Here is a 14966-nt window from a genome sequence, read left to right as displayed (position 1 = left end):
GCTGTTTCCTCAGCCTGAAGCATCTTCCTTCCCTCCCAGGCTCCTGACCCAACCCTACTGACTGCTGCTGCCTGTGTCACTGTGTGGGTCTAAACATCTGCCTGCACCTCCTTTAGTCAGATTGCAGCGCCCAAGGTGTGGCTGGGGGCAAGCAGAAGGTGGTTAAGGCACATGCCACAGCCCTGGGCACCCTGTTCTCAGAAATGCATTATAGTGGAGCCTCGCTCCCATTAAATACTCCTCATAACAGAAAACCTTTCCCTTCCTGGGTCTCCTCTCTCTTAAAAGATATTTATGTGATGGGTGTTTTGCCTGCAAGTATATTTGTGCACTATGGGGCGTGTATGGTGCCAGATCACAGAAAAGGGCACCAGGTCCCGTTAAGTGGAGTTACAGACAGTTGTGAGCTGCCGTGGGGGTGCTGGAAATTGATCTGGTCCTCTAGAAGGGTAGCCAGTGTTCTTAACCTGAGGAGCCATCACTCCATCCCCATTTTTTTTTTAAAGATTTATTTATTCATTTATTATATATAAGTACACTGTAGCTGTCTTCAGATACACCAGAAGAGGGCATCGGATCTCTTTACAGATGGTTGTGAGCCACCATGTGGTTGCTGGGAATTGAACTCATGACCTCTGGAAGAGCAGTCAGGTGCTCTTAACCGCTGAGCCATCTCTCCAGCCCCCATTTTTTTTTTTTTAAGACAGGGTCTCACTATGTAGCTCTGTCTGCCTAGAACTCTCTGTGTAGACCAGACTGGCCTTAAACTTAGAGACTCAATTGCCTCTGCCTCACAGTTTTTCATTTGTTTATTTTATATACATGATATCATGTAGCCCAGGTTGGTCTTGAACTTACTACATAGCTAACAGCTGAGACTGTGCATCCAGGGCAGGATCCTAGTATAGAAAAATGCTTCCGGCTGGAGAGATGACTCAGTGACACTGACTGCTCTTCCACAGGTCCTGAGTTCAAATCCCAGCAACCACATGGTGGCAACCACATGGTGGCTCACAACCATCTGTAATGGGATCTGATGCCCTCTTCTGGTGTGTCAGCGACAGTGTACTTAAATATAATAAATAAATAAATCTTTTTTTTTAAAGAACAATGCCTCCTTAATTTTTGATTTTTTAAATTAAAACAAAACAAAATGTAATAACTTAACTTTTTTTGGTTGGGGAGGGGTTCAAGACAAGGTTTGCTGTTAGACCTGGCTGTCCTGAAACTTACTCTGTAGACCTGGCTGTTCTCTGTAGACTCAGAGCCCCGCCCTCCTCTGCCTCCTGAGTACTGGGATTTAAAGCATGCGCTACCATACCCAATGCATTAACTTATTATTCATGTGTGATCTCTGGACACAGCATACCTGTGTGGAGGTCAGAGGACAACTCTGTAGAATTGGTTTTCTCCTTCTTTCATGTGGGTCCAGGGGTGAACTTTAGTCCATAGGCTTATACCTATCGGGCCATCTCACTGACCCCTATTTTTTTCCAATTAAACATGATCTTGCTAGGTAGCCCACCTTGGTCTCAAACTCACGGTCCCTCTGCTTCCCAAGTGCTGGAATGATAGGTGCCAACTACAATGAGGATCCATTTTTTTTTCTCCATCTTTTTTTTTTTTTTTTTTTTTGGTTCTTTTTTTCGGAGCTGGGGATCGAACCCAGGGCCTTGCGCTTCCTAGGTAAGCGCTCTACCACTGAGCTAAATCCCCAGCCCCTTTTTTCTCCATCTTTATTAAACTGGGTATTTCTTATTTACATTTCAATTGTTATTCCCTGTCCCAGTTTCCAGGCCAACATCCCCCTAACCCCTCCCCCTAGGATCCTGTTTTTTTTTTTAATTCATTATTCGTGGGTCATGCAGGAACTTGCTATGTCCCTTAGGCTGGCCTTGAACCTAAATTCAACTGATTCTCCTGCCTCAGCCTTCTGAATAGCTGGGACTACAGACACAGGACATCACAACGGCTCCTCCTTCCACCTGACACTTCAAATAATCCTCAAACATCAAGGACTGATAGGAGCCTGGGTGTGTGTGTGTGTGTGTGTGTGTGTGTGTGTGTGTGTGCGCGCACGCGCGCATATGTGTGCATATTTATAGTTCTATAATCGGATATCTGCTTAATTCTGGTTGGTCCAACTGGTTGAATTGTCTGTCCCCTTGGGTGTGCTGTCTTTTGCAGCCTCAAGAGAGTATATGCCACTGTTCACAGCAAGGAGTAGCCTTGGTGTGTCAGCAGGGGATAGAACACACAGCAAGAGGGTGTTGATCTGAGGAAGCATCTGTGTTCTTAGGCTCCATAGTTCTGACCAAGGACCAGAGAGGTTTCATTTCTGCGCAGGAGCAGACAGTGAAGAAGGGTAAAAAGACATAGTTCCTTTTTATCCCTCCCCAGAGAACAGCTGTCACACTGAAACCTGGCCAAGTCATGGTCTAAGCCCTTAAGTCAGGAACCAACTCGCCTACAGGATCCGGCTTTGGATCTTCCTCTAGTCTAATGTGTCCCAGGACCATCAGCCTCTGTCAAATCCCAGAGGAGTGGTTAATGCAGAGTCTGGAGACTTGGTCTATTTATACGTGAGTTCCTCAGCTCTTGAGAGAGGACAAGCACCTCTGGAGTCCCAACCCAGAAGGTCTTCTACCAGGGCTGGGTCCTGGCAGAAGCATCGTAAGCAAGGACATAGAAGAAAGACTCTGCCCCAAGAGTGGACAGCGTAAGGCCCCCTTTCTTCTGTGACCTACTAACCCCACAGCTGCCCTAGGTCCCCACTCCCTGAAGAAAACTGCTGTTTTACTTTCTTGTTTTAGGCTGGAAGGGCCAGTTTCATGCCAACTAATCTTAAGGAAGAAGCCTAGCCAGAAGTTCACAGAGCCTGGGTCTCCTCCCCGAGAGGAGGCCTGAGTGGAAATGTGAGCCCATGGGAGCGCCATAGACTCCACTCCACAGATGTATGGACTCCTTCTGACCAGAGTTTGCAATTCTAATTAAGCTGAGTAATATAAAGGTGTTTTTATAATAGGGAAGGAGCTGAGACCGTGGCATATACTCGTCAGGGCAAGGCCATCCCATTAGATTCCTCATGAACTGCATATGGCCTCTTCACTGAGCCACAGATCTCAGTGCCCTTCACCTGTCTCAAAAGCAGGCCTGGCAGGGCCTCCCAGACTAACCCAGAACAGCCTGCTGCCTCAGGAATCATCTTCCTGGCTCAGCGGTTCAGTGTACTGGCTGATCTTCCAAAAGATCTGGGTTCAATTCCCAGAACTCACACGGCAGCTCACATCAATCTCTAACTCCAATTTAGGAGATCTGACGCCCTCTTCTGGCCTCTGTGAGCACCAGGCATGTGCATAGTGCACAGACATACAATTACATTCATAAATAATAAAAGTAAGTAAGTAAATAAACAAACACACAAACAATCGAGTCATCTCTCTCCACAGGTCTTCTGCTGTAGCCCCCAAGCCACCTCCTTAAAGCTAGGGAGCCTGAAGCCTTCTACCGTGGAGGACTAGATCAGTAAACCAATAGGATGGCCTACAGTCTGAGGGCTCATTAATCTCATTCATGTCCTCAGGGGCAGTAGGCTCAGGCTGTGAACGATCCCATTTTTCGCCCAGATTTGGGATCATAATTCTGGATTGTTATACCGAGCTTAGAACTTCAGGAGAGGCCTCCTGGGCTGAGCTCCTAGTGACCACTCTGAAGAAAGCTGTAAGTCACTGGCTCTTTCCACTCTAACCTCAGCACACGGGAGTGTGGAAATTTGTGCAAAATGTGGGTATCCTTTAAATTACAGTGCATAGTGTACCTGCAGAAGGCCTCTGGGTAACAGCTTCTGCTGTGTCACAACCAGCAACCTTCCCTTCCCTCTGTCTCCAGCTACTTCAGAACAGGATAGACTCCAAGGAAGGAGGAGCCCTCCCCTTCGAGAGCTGCTTCGGACTTCCTTCCTTCCTCCCAGCTGCCTGACAACACAGATGACCTCAGGACCTGCAGGTGTTTGGTCCACTCACTGGGGAAATGGTACCAAGAGGACGCCGTGCCCATTCTGAAGGCAGGAGCAGTGTGAGCTGTGCCTCGGGTGAGGGAAGATCAGGCAGTGCGTGCGCTAGCTCATGCTAGAGTGGGAATGACTGTGTAGTGGGTTTACAGCCAGGGATTCCAAAGAAAACCAAGTTCAGGAAAGTGGTCAGACACAAGACTGGAAGCTATGGGGACTGGTACGATGTTTCCGAGGAACTGTACCCACTGCCAACAAGTGTAGGCATATATACTCAGAATGAGGCATACACCCTGGTAATGCAACCCAGGAGCTAAATCCATACCACCCACATGTAACGACATCCTTCATTCCCCAAGCCACCAAGCCTCAGATAGGGACGGAAGTTCCTGGCAAAACTAGTGTGTGAGTGTCCTGCTGGCAAATATTCCTGGTTTTAAATAAAATGACTCACCAAAGACTGTCACTTTTCACAATAAAAGCCTAAGCCTTTAGAAGCCTGTGTCTGCAGAAAGCCTACAGGACCTGCCCTCCTGAGGGACGGCTCAGCAGTTCAGAGCACTGGTTGCTCCTGTAGGTTCCCAGCATCCAGAAAGCAGCTCAAAGCCATCGTTTTCTCCAGTTCTAGAGGACCCAATGCCCTATTCTGGCCTTTCTGGGCACCAGGCTTACACCTGGCCCACAGGTCCAGGGCAGTGTTGTCTGACATTCTCCACCACTGTCCTGACGCCTCAAAGTCAAGGAGTAACCTTGAATGGTTATTACCCAAAGTGGGGGGGGGGAGTGCACAGCCTGAGGGCTCTCAGGTGACAGGGGGAAGGAATGCAGCTCACATTAGCTGTCCACACCCCATCAAGACCTGTCAAAAGCTCGGGCAGGGCTACTCTGAGAAGGAAGCAGAATGGGGTGGGGGATACCTTAGTCAGCTGCTTGCCTGAAACCCTCACAGTGCCCTCCTAAAACTCACCAGCACCCCATCTTCCTGCAACCCCAGTGTCTAGTCAGAGAAAGGCCATGTTCTGAAGCAGTCATCAGCATTGACAGACAGGATGAGGGGGTTCCTCTTCTGCAGTCTAGAAGTCGGGGAAGCAGTTAGGGAAGGGTTCTCACGGCCTCGCCTCAGCTGACCTTTGCTGTTCCCACCTTTAATGGCTGCCTTCCTAAACAAAATGGCATCAATCAGGGACATATTTATTAGACCTCATCAGCTGTAAATCTCAAATGATCCCCGCAGTACTCACACCTTCACGTGTCTACATCAGCGGTCCCATATACATACACCAGACACTCAACAAATGACCTTCGTGTGTTTACATCAGCAGCCCCACAAACACACACCAGACACGTAACACTTGAAAGAGCACTGAAATGTTTGTCATCTGGTAGAAACTAGAAGCCACTCTTACTTCATCACAGCCCTACACCAGGAGCCCAGATGGGTCTCTGGGAAGCTGGCCTGTTTAGAGCAGCAGACATGAGACCTAGGTATGGGCAGGGCTAAACTATCGCCTTGGAAACGGGTCCACTATTAGCCTCCTGATTTGGAACAGGGGTGGGACCCCACAGTGAGAGAGGTGTTTGATCCACGAGGGACCCTGATCTCCACAGGAAACCCTGCTGGCGGAGCCCAAGGTTGCAGAACAACAGGCGGTAAGCTCATTTGCTTGTTCAGTCCAGGGACGAAGATCATGGGATTCCAGCGGCAGGAAATGTGTGGTTGGACACTTGGGTGACATGCAGGTCTGAGAAAAGCCTAATTGGAGCCCGTCTCAAAGCCTCCTGCCCAGCTCCCCACACAGGAGAGGAGGCAGAAGTGGGTCACGGTCTCCAGGCTGCAACAGCATCACGGCAGGCTCCAACCTCACTTGAAGAAGTGCTGCTGCACTGAGTGACCTGGCATCCTCGCTGTGCCACCCTCTGCCCCAACTGTAGTCTGGAGGACCGGGCTATGTCCATTAAGCATACTGTGTGTATGAGCATCACACAGTGACATGAACGGCTTTGCCACAATGCCCTTCCATCTTCCTCTCCCTCCACATGTGGGATGTCGCCTCTGCTAGCCTTTTGCTCTCCCGACCCTGCCGGGGAAGAAGGAACACTGTGTGCTTTCCCACAACCTGTTGGGCCTCCCTGACCTTGGTCTCTGAGGAGATGGACAGGCCTAGCGCTGGACAGATTTGGGGAGGAAGAATCTGGCCCCCACCCAATTCTGCACATATTGACCTGCAGCGGGAGTACCCATGCATGAGCTGCCTGAGGACCTCTGTGGGCACAGCAGAGAGCCCCACAGCCCACCCACCAGTGTGGGCCTGTTTCTGAAGTTGGCAATCCCGGAGAGTCAAGGCAGGGCAATTGTTAAAGACACCGGTGGCTGGGCATGGTGACACACATGTTTAATCTCAGCAGTTGAAAGGCAGAGGTAAGTGGATTTCTGAGTTTGAGGCCATTCTAGCCCTCACAGTGAGTTCCAAGCCAGCCAGAGCTACATAATGAGACTGCCTCAAAAACGAAACAAAACAAAACTCTGCCTCAAAACAACACATCAAAAAACAAAAACAAGCAAACAAAAAAACCAAAAAGGTAGCAGGTTGATGGAAAAAGACCTTCAGGGAGATGACGCCTCAAAGGAGAGACCAAGTAACTCTCTAAAGGGAAGCAGGTTCCTTCCTTCCTGACAGTGCCATGGAATGCAGGTTGGCTGGTAACTGGCTAGGTAGCTAAGACTGGCCTTAAACCCCTGATCCTCCTGACTTTGCCTCCTGAGTGCTGGGGTCACAGGAACGCACCAGGATACTCACTACGGGAATAAGTGCTTCCTAACCCTGGCTTCCAATGTACTTCTTGTGGCCAGCAAAGCCCATGCTAAGTGTAGCATCTGTCGCTGGGACACAGAAAGGCTCTAGGCTGTTAACTCTTCCCTTGCTCTTCTTGCCAGTGATGTGCCACCAGGGCTGCTGTGTACATCTGAAAACGCTATCCGGAGTCTGTTCCTGAGAGTTTGACACTCTCATGGACATGGACACAGCTTTGACTCACATGACTCCATCAAGACAGGCGGTCTCTTGGGGATATTTTTGCTCTCCCTACCACAGCTGTCCTGGTGCCCACGAGCTAGATAAGCCCTGCACTGCTGACCTTTACTGAGTTCCCAACTCTTCACTAACTGAATTAATGACTCACTAGGAGGACACATGGGAGACAACTACTTCTCGGTCTCTTGTCTTGGCCTGAATGACAAACGACATCAGAGCAAGATCGGGAATCAAGTCCCTCAGCTCCACATGTGACCCACCCACCACGGATGACATACAGTTTACACACCTGCTTACAGAAGCTCACACAGGACACAACTATAGAGAACAGGCCTGCCTGCTGGTGGTGGCACACACCTTTAATCCCAGCACAGCACTTGGGAGGCAGAGGCAGGCCGATCTCTTGAGTTTGAAGCCAGCCTAGTACCCAGAGCAAGTTCCAGGACAGCCGGGACTACACAGAAAAACTCTATCTTGAAAAACCAAACCAAACCAAACCAAACCAAACCAAACCAAAAAGATTCATTCATGACCCCTCAATCCTTCGCAAACTTCAAAAGGAGGACAACATTTTAGTCCAGTTATGCCAACCACAAGATAGCCTTCTCTCTGAACTAGGATGAAGGTCAGAAGAGACACTGAACACAGACTGTCATAGCTGGCCACTTTCTCACTCTCTAATGAGCACAGGCCATTCTCACAGTAAGAAACCCTGCAGCCGGGGTTGGGGATTTAGCTCAGTGGTAGAGCGCTTGCCTAGGAAGCGCAAGGCCCTGGGTTCGGTCCCCAGCTCCGGAAAAAAAAGAACCAAAAAACAAAAAAACAAAAAACCCTGCAGCCTGAGCTAGAGGCTGCGCCACCTAAGCTTAGTTCCTGGGGGAGCACGGATGACATGCAACTGATTGTTGTTTTAGACTCTGTCAGGGAAATGCCTCAGGACTCTCAGTGAGACCTGTAAAAAGAGACCAGTTTGATCCCTGCTAACTCCTTTGGTCTCTCTGGGTTGGTGGGCATGGGGTGTCATGCACCATAATGGACAACGGTGCCTGAGGAGGATGGAGCTGGCCGCTGCATCAGGCCAAGGCCACTCTGGTTTCTGGTGAGCTGTGCCTCTGCCCACACTTCTCTGCTAAGTTTCCAATTCTGCTCCATGCAGGACAAAGGATATCTGTCCTTTCTAGACATCACTGTGTTCTTATCAGGTGACCAGACAGCAGGTGCTCAGAGGTGACAATGTGCCTGCCTCTCCAAAGCAGGCCTGCTGACACTTGGAAGGAGTCTAGAAGGGAAGAGAAATCAGGAAAACTACCTATTTGACCATGATATATCAGAAGCTCTGGGCTAGGAGTGCAGCTCAAGGCTAAAGCACTTGCCTCAAATGTGCAAGACCCTGGGTTAGACACCAGTACTGCAAAATAATAATAGCAACAATAAATAATAATAATAATAATAATAATAATAATAATAATAATAATAATAATAATAATGGTAAGGAAGAGGAGGAGGAGGAAAGGGGACAGAGGGAAGGGGGTGGGAGGGAGGACTAACTTACATAGCTTGAAACAGTCTATGAGACACCCCCTTGCTAGAGAGCAAGGAGCTAAGGGCTGGCCATGCTCACCCAGCGTCTTAGCACTAGACAGTGGGTGCTGATTTACAGACTCCAGGAGGAAAACATTTCAGTTAAGTCTGCAGGTCTTGCTCAACCTACCCATTGACTCGTGGATTATCTAAGTGCTCTGCAGTCAGACCCTGCTGCCCTGCCCAGAACTAGAAGCTCCCACTCGGGCTGACTTCTTCCTGGCTTCCTGATCCTTCTCCTGGAAGGCATTCTTCTGAAGGCTCCAGGAAAAGGTTCCCAGAATCCAAGAAAAAACCTAACTCCCTGCTATGGCTGCAGATCCAGGCCTGACCCTGCTCACCACACCCCAGCCCCCATTACTTGCTGCCTACGGAGCTGCCCTTTTGACTCTCAACATCACCATTCAAAAGTCACCTCTCAGAACGAGCTGGACACCCACCCTCATCCTGCCTCAGTCAGGTCCATTCCCTCAACACCCTACATTCATCTGTTCGTTACTTTACTTTTAATTTAGTTTTATTCTCCTAGATATAGAACCCTGGACTTCAGGGATCCTAAGGATGTTAAGAAAGAAATAACTGGGGCTGGGCAGTAGTTAAGTAGTACTTGTACCTTGCATATCTGAGGTCGAAACCTTGGTATCCAACAGAACGAATAAAGAAATAAAACTTAAAACTAAACTCCGGGTTGGGGATTTAGCTCAGTGGTAGAGTCCTTGCCTAGGAAGCGCAAGGCCCTGGGTTCGGTCCCCAGCTCCGAAAAAAAGAACCAAAAACAAAACAAAACAAAACAAAACAAAACAAAACTAAACTAAACTAAACTCCATTAGATAATGAATCTTGGTTACATCTGTAACACAATAATGACTGGTGTCTGGTATCAGTTAATTTTTTTTTTTTTTGAGACAGGGTCTCAATTATGTGGCCCTGGTTTGTCTGGAACTCACTGTGTAGACCAGGCTCAAATTCAGAGATCCTCTTGACTTCGCTTCCCAAGCCCTGGGAGTAAGGGTGTGTGTCATCGTGCCCAGGCTCAATTAAACAACTATTTATTGAGTATCTGAGTTGAACTACAGTAAGAGACAAGGACAAAGCTCTCCGCTCTCAAAGAGCTTAACTTCTGACAGGAAAGAAGGGATGGGTAGATAAAGAAGAACAAGGAAATAATTGGGCCGATGAGGTAGCTCACTGGGTAAAGCACTGGCCTGGCTAGCCTGCTGACCTGAGTTCAATCCCAGAACCCACATAAAAGAAGAAGAGAACCGGGGTTGGGGATTTGGCTCAGTGGTAGAGCACTTACCTAGGAAGCGCAAGGCCCTGGGTTCGGTCCCCAGCTCCGAAAAAAAAAGAACCAAAAAAAAAAAAAAAAAAAAGAAGAAGAGAACCGACTCTTGAACACTGTACATACACACTGCCTGCCTCGGTCTCTCTCCACCCTTTCTATTTTCCTTTTCACGTATGTGGTGTGCATATAGGTGCATGCTTTGCATGTGCGAAGGGTCACATGTGTACACACATGCACAGGTAGCCCAAAGTTAATGTCTCAAACTCTCTGATTGTTCTTCTACCTCCTTCACTGAGGCAGGTCTCTCAGTCAAACTCAGAGCCTCCTTATGGCTCTTGCTGGCCAGCCCACACTAGGGGTCTCCTGTCCGCCTTCTGAGTCTGGAATTACTAGCAGCCAGCACACCCACCCAGCGTGTATCTGGGTTCTGGGCTCTGAACTCCAGGCCTTGTCCTTGCCTGGCAAACACGTTAGCCCCTTAGCCATTTTCCCAACCCTTTTAAAAATCGAGGTAACAGCTAGCCGTCTGTCCAATGAAGCACACACTAAGTGCAAGGCGCTGCTCAGAGCACTGAATAGGTATTACTTAATCTAATCCATTCAACGACTCCGGGAGGAAGTATCGCCGTTTTACAAATGGGAAAGCTTAGCCTCGGACAGGCTAAGGACTCTCTGAAGCTTACGCAGTCCATGACAGCAGAACCAAGATCCAAGCCCAGAGTTTGGGATGAAGTCCGTGCTCTAATTAAGAGCAACACTTCATATTTGCTGAGTGTTAAATAACTACCCGGTCAGCACGCTCGGCAGCTGTTCTCTGGGGGCAGGGCTGGACAGAGGACAGCCCCATCTAAGAAGAGCTGCCCCATACTGTGAGCACAGTTACTGGCAACCTGCTGGGTTTCCGCCAGATCACTGTAAGAAAGGGGTCTACAAGGAGGCATAGTCTGACGGAAAAGACATGGGCAGAGGTAGGATTGCCGGCCGGCCAACCTTTACACTGTGCGCAGGTCACTGACCTCCAACACTGTGAAAGACAGAAATGAGATGACTCCAGTGGAGACCATGGCCTCAGACAGCTCAGATACACGCATATACACAGAGTTGACACAGAGATCATGACAGGCACTAAAGTAAAGGAACAACCTGCTAGGAGACTTCAAAGGAGTTAGCCAGCCCTAGGTCCTCACTGTCCATATAAGTGACCTCCAAAGGCCCCTCTGACAGCACAGAATTAGAGCAGCAGAGAACTGAGTTTAATTCTATTTAACAGCTCAAGTTCATGGCCCACGCAGGTGTTCTCTAGCCTGTAATCAAGCATCCTAACTGCCTTCTTTACCTTTTTTTCCTCCCCTCACCCTTTTTTAATTTTACATTTTTAAAAATGTATTTGTTTTTTTATAACTGAGTCTATGTAGCTCCTGACTGGTCTGGACTCGATATGTAGACCAGGCTGGTTCTGAACTCAAAGAAATCTGCTTGTCTCTGCCTCCCAAATGCTGGGATTAAGTATATGAGAATATGTGTCCCAATTTCCTATTTTGCAGGTCCTAGGCACCGAACCCAGAGCCTCACACATTTTCTATACTGGTGCTACATTCTTAGCCCCTTCAGCTTCCTTGTGCAACAACTCACAACAGAGGCAAGGCACTAATGCTTCCATTTCAATGATGCAGACAGATTTGGGAACAGAGCCCAGTGCGTTCTCTCTCCTCCACCTCTAACTGATCTACAAACCCACACACAAGTTCTCCTCCGTCAGAGAGGGTGGCCTCTTCTGGGAGTACACTGCTGTAACTCGGAGACCGTTTCGAGTCGAGCCATGAGGTCCACCAGACTGCAAACTCAAAGCCAGGAGTCTTATCTCGTCAGTGTCTGAGTCTGACACAGTGCCTGATTCACAACAGATCCTGAAGAAGGCTTGCTGAGCTCAACCTGAGCGAAGTCAGATGGAGACGCTCGCTACAGGGGACTTTCAGGGGCTGTTCCTTGGAGTTTTGCTTCCCAGTTCCCTGTGCCCAGTAGTGGGGACAGACTTCCTTCTTTCTATTACCATTGCCCAGATCCAAACTCACCACCATCTCTAGTTAGGCAATCTCGGCAGTCAACAAGTACCTTTGCCTCCACCTCCAACCCCGTCCCACAACCCTGTCTCTTCATGGCTGACAGAACAACCATTCATTTATTTATTATTTGTTTGTTTATTTATTTATTTATTTATTTATTTAATTTTTTTGAGACAGGGTTTCTCTATGTAGCCCAGGCTATCCTAGAACTTGTTCTGTAGACCAGGCTGGCCTCAAACTCACAGAGATCTGCCTGCCTCTGCCTCCCATGTGCATGGGCCACCACCTTCCTGCTCAGGGCAATCTTTTAAAACTTAGACGATGTTAATATCGTTCTGTTCAGTTCACTCTAATGGCCTCTAACTCTTTCGGATAATGCATCACACCCTTCACAATCTATTCTTCTCACTTACAGACTCTTCCTTTCTTTCCCCCTTTTGAGAGGGTCTCACGTAGCCCAGGATGACCTCTTACTCCGTCCCTCTTGCTCCACCTCCCAAAAGCTGAGCCACCACATCCAGGTTATAGATTGTTGGAGTTCCGGACCCAATGGTTTCAGCCACTTATTTCTTTACTCATGTATTATCTGTGCTCTCTCCTTCTTGGATTTCTGCCTCCCAGAGGACAAGGACTGCGTGAGCCCCGGAGCACGGAAGGCACGAATGGCTTCTCCATCTGACAGAAGTGACTTCTGTCCACATGGACCCCTCTGGCTCTACCAGGAAGCCATGAATGACAGACTGGCACTTAGCAGTTGGCTCCTCCATTTGTGATTCAAAGTCCTGCTTTGAATCCAAGGAAGGGCTGGCGTCTCCGGACACCTTCATGGCTGAAGAGATCAGTTATCACAGGGTTTCTAGCCAAGAGCAAGAGCCTAGTGGTTGTAAGAGGGAGCCAAAAGACGGGAAGCCAGAAGCCACTTGAGAAGTAAACCTCAAGAAAATCAGACTTGCCTCCAGATCTCATACCAACACACTCTGTGCCTCAATTTACCCAGCAGCTATCTAGGCACACTTCCTTAGGATCTGTAAGTGACAGGAGACACAGTAATTAACAGCTAGGGTATAGTTAGATCCTCGGATAGGAAGTGCTGCAAGCCGCACGGCTCATTATTCATAAAACTCCTGTTCCCCTTGGGCCTTCCCACAGCTAGCCGACAGAGTTACTCCTCAGACAAGTTCCATACACAGAAGCAGGCATAGGCTGCAGGGCCTCAGCATGAGGTCGAGTGTCCAGAGCTCTAGACACATGAAAAAGAGAAGTGCAACCTTGACGTAGGGGTACCAAAAAGCAGGGGATAAATGCAGTTTGGAGGTCCAAGGGGTTCATGTGCAGGCTCACGTTCCCAAGTGCCCTGCGAAGGTGAGACGTGTGTCTCTCACATGTACCTTCCAAAAACACCAGGGAGAGGTGGAATTGGTGGAGCGGACGGTGCATTCAAACTAGAGAGGGAGGAAGGGCAGCTGGGCAGACAGACAGACCTTGGCAACATCTAGTAAGGGAAACATGGAGAGTCAGGATGATGGGAAAGAGGTGCGGTAAGGTGAGGAAGAGACAAGGCAATGGGACCAGGAGGGTGGACAGACGATGACAAGCACGCGGGCCCAGAGGGGAGAGCAATTGGGACACCTGTGGAGGAGACCCCCAAGAGAAAGGGAGGAAGGCAGCAGGGTGGTCTGCGGCGGGAGGTAGCAGCGCCGGGTGTGGTGGGGACGACCGGTCCAGGCCCAGGGCGCCGCGCCAGCGGGGCCGGCCCGGTGGGTCTCGGCGGGGTCGAAGGTGCCTTCCGCGGCCCCTCCCCGGGAGACAAAGGGCCGGCGGCTCCCCCACGTCCCGGCGCCGCGCCGGCCCCGTGCTGCGGTCGCGGCCCGGCCTCGCGCTTACCTGGGCCGCCCGAACGCGCGGCGCCGGGGGCTGCGGGTCCGGAGCGCGGCGGCCTGTTCCGGGGCGCGCTCAGCCGGAGAAGCAGCCGCGGCGGCGGCAGCAGCACCAGGAGCGGCCGCCTCAGCCTCCGCCTCTCCGTGAGTCACCGCGGCCGGGAGGGAGGGAGGCGCCAGGCTGCCGGAGGAGGGACCGACAGAGGGGGCGGCTTCGGACTCCGCGCGCGCGGCGGAGGCGCGGCGCCGGCCACGCCCCAGGGGAGGTACACTTGAGGGGCGGGTCCTGAAGGGGTGGAGCCCCCAGGGTGGGAGGGGAACAGGCATTGGTTAACACACCTTTGGGGCGGGCTGCTTGCTGGAGGGCGGAGCCCTGAGCCTCACCACGAGAAGGATAACTCATTGGCCATCTCGAGTTGAGGGCGGGACCAGCGGCTGGTGGGCGGGGTCTCGCGGTGGGTGGACAGGGGCTCAGTCTGGGCTGAGAACCCAGGGGCGGAGCAGGCAAGGCGGGAGTGAGGGGTCATAAAGGGTAGACTCTTCACTGAGGCCACTTGACCCAGAACCTGGGAAAGAATCTGAAATGGAAGACGTTGCAGACTATTTAGAGGCGTGGGCGTGGTATCGTGGACCGGTTAGGTCTGCTCTTGAATTTGGGGCCTAGCCGGGCTGCTGTGAAACCCCTCTGCCAGGGCCTCTGGGATTAAAATGTTTCTACAGTCAGTCTTGCTGTATCTGGAGAGGTTGAAAGGGGAAAATTGTTCATTTTTGACAAAATACGAATTGCTTTTAGTATTTGACATCCTTTTAAAGAGATATGAATGTGTAGGTGTGGTCTCATTTCTAATATATTTTTGAAATATTTATTATGTGTGTGCCGACATGCATGTATGTGTACCACATGTATGTCTGACGCCTTGGCATTGGGTTCCCTGAAACGAATTCCAGACGGTTGTGAGCAACAATGTGGAACTGGGAACTGAACTCCGGTCCTGTACAAAAGCAGCAAAAGCTGTTAGCTGAGTCATTTCTCTCTCCAATCCCTGGTTTCTAGGGTTTTAGCTTACTGTGACAGAGTCCTGACTCCCAGTTCAATTACCTCTTCCCCACCTTTCAGTG

General features: G+C 50.0%; 1 protein-coding gene across 2 annotated transcripts in view; it reads right to left on the bottom strand.

The window, feature by feature from the left end:
- Ctnnbip1 (catenin, beta-interacting protein 1) overlaps positions 1 to 14052 on the bottom strand; it is a 48976-nt gene extending 34924 nt beyond the window's left edge. Inside the window, exon 1 of one of the 2 annotated variants that reach the window (XM_006239436.5) lies at positions 13855 to 14052. The gene's annotated coding sequence lies outside the window, so the exon portion shown is untranslated. The remainder of the gene's footprint in view (positions 1 to 13854) is intronic. The other variant, NM_001173388.1, reaches the window with a different exon arrangement.
- Between the last annotated feature and the right edge of the window lie 914 nt (positions 14053 to 14966).

Source organism: Rattus norvegicus, chromosome 5, assembly GCF_036323735.1.
Source record: "Rattus norvegicus strain BN/NHsdMcwi chromosome 5, GRCr8, whole genome shotgun sequence".
Taxonomy (NCBI): domain Eukaryota; kingdom Metazoa; phylum Chordata; class Mammalia; order Rodentia; family Muridae; genus Rattus; species Rattus norvegicus.
The sequence above is the reverse complement of the archived record's forward strand: the minus strand, read 5'-3'. Positions and strand labels throughout refer to the sequence as shown.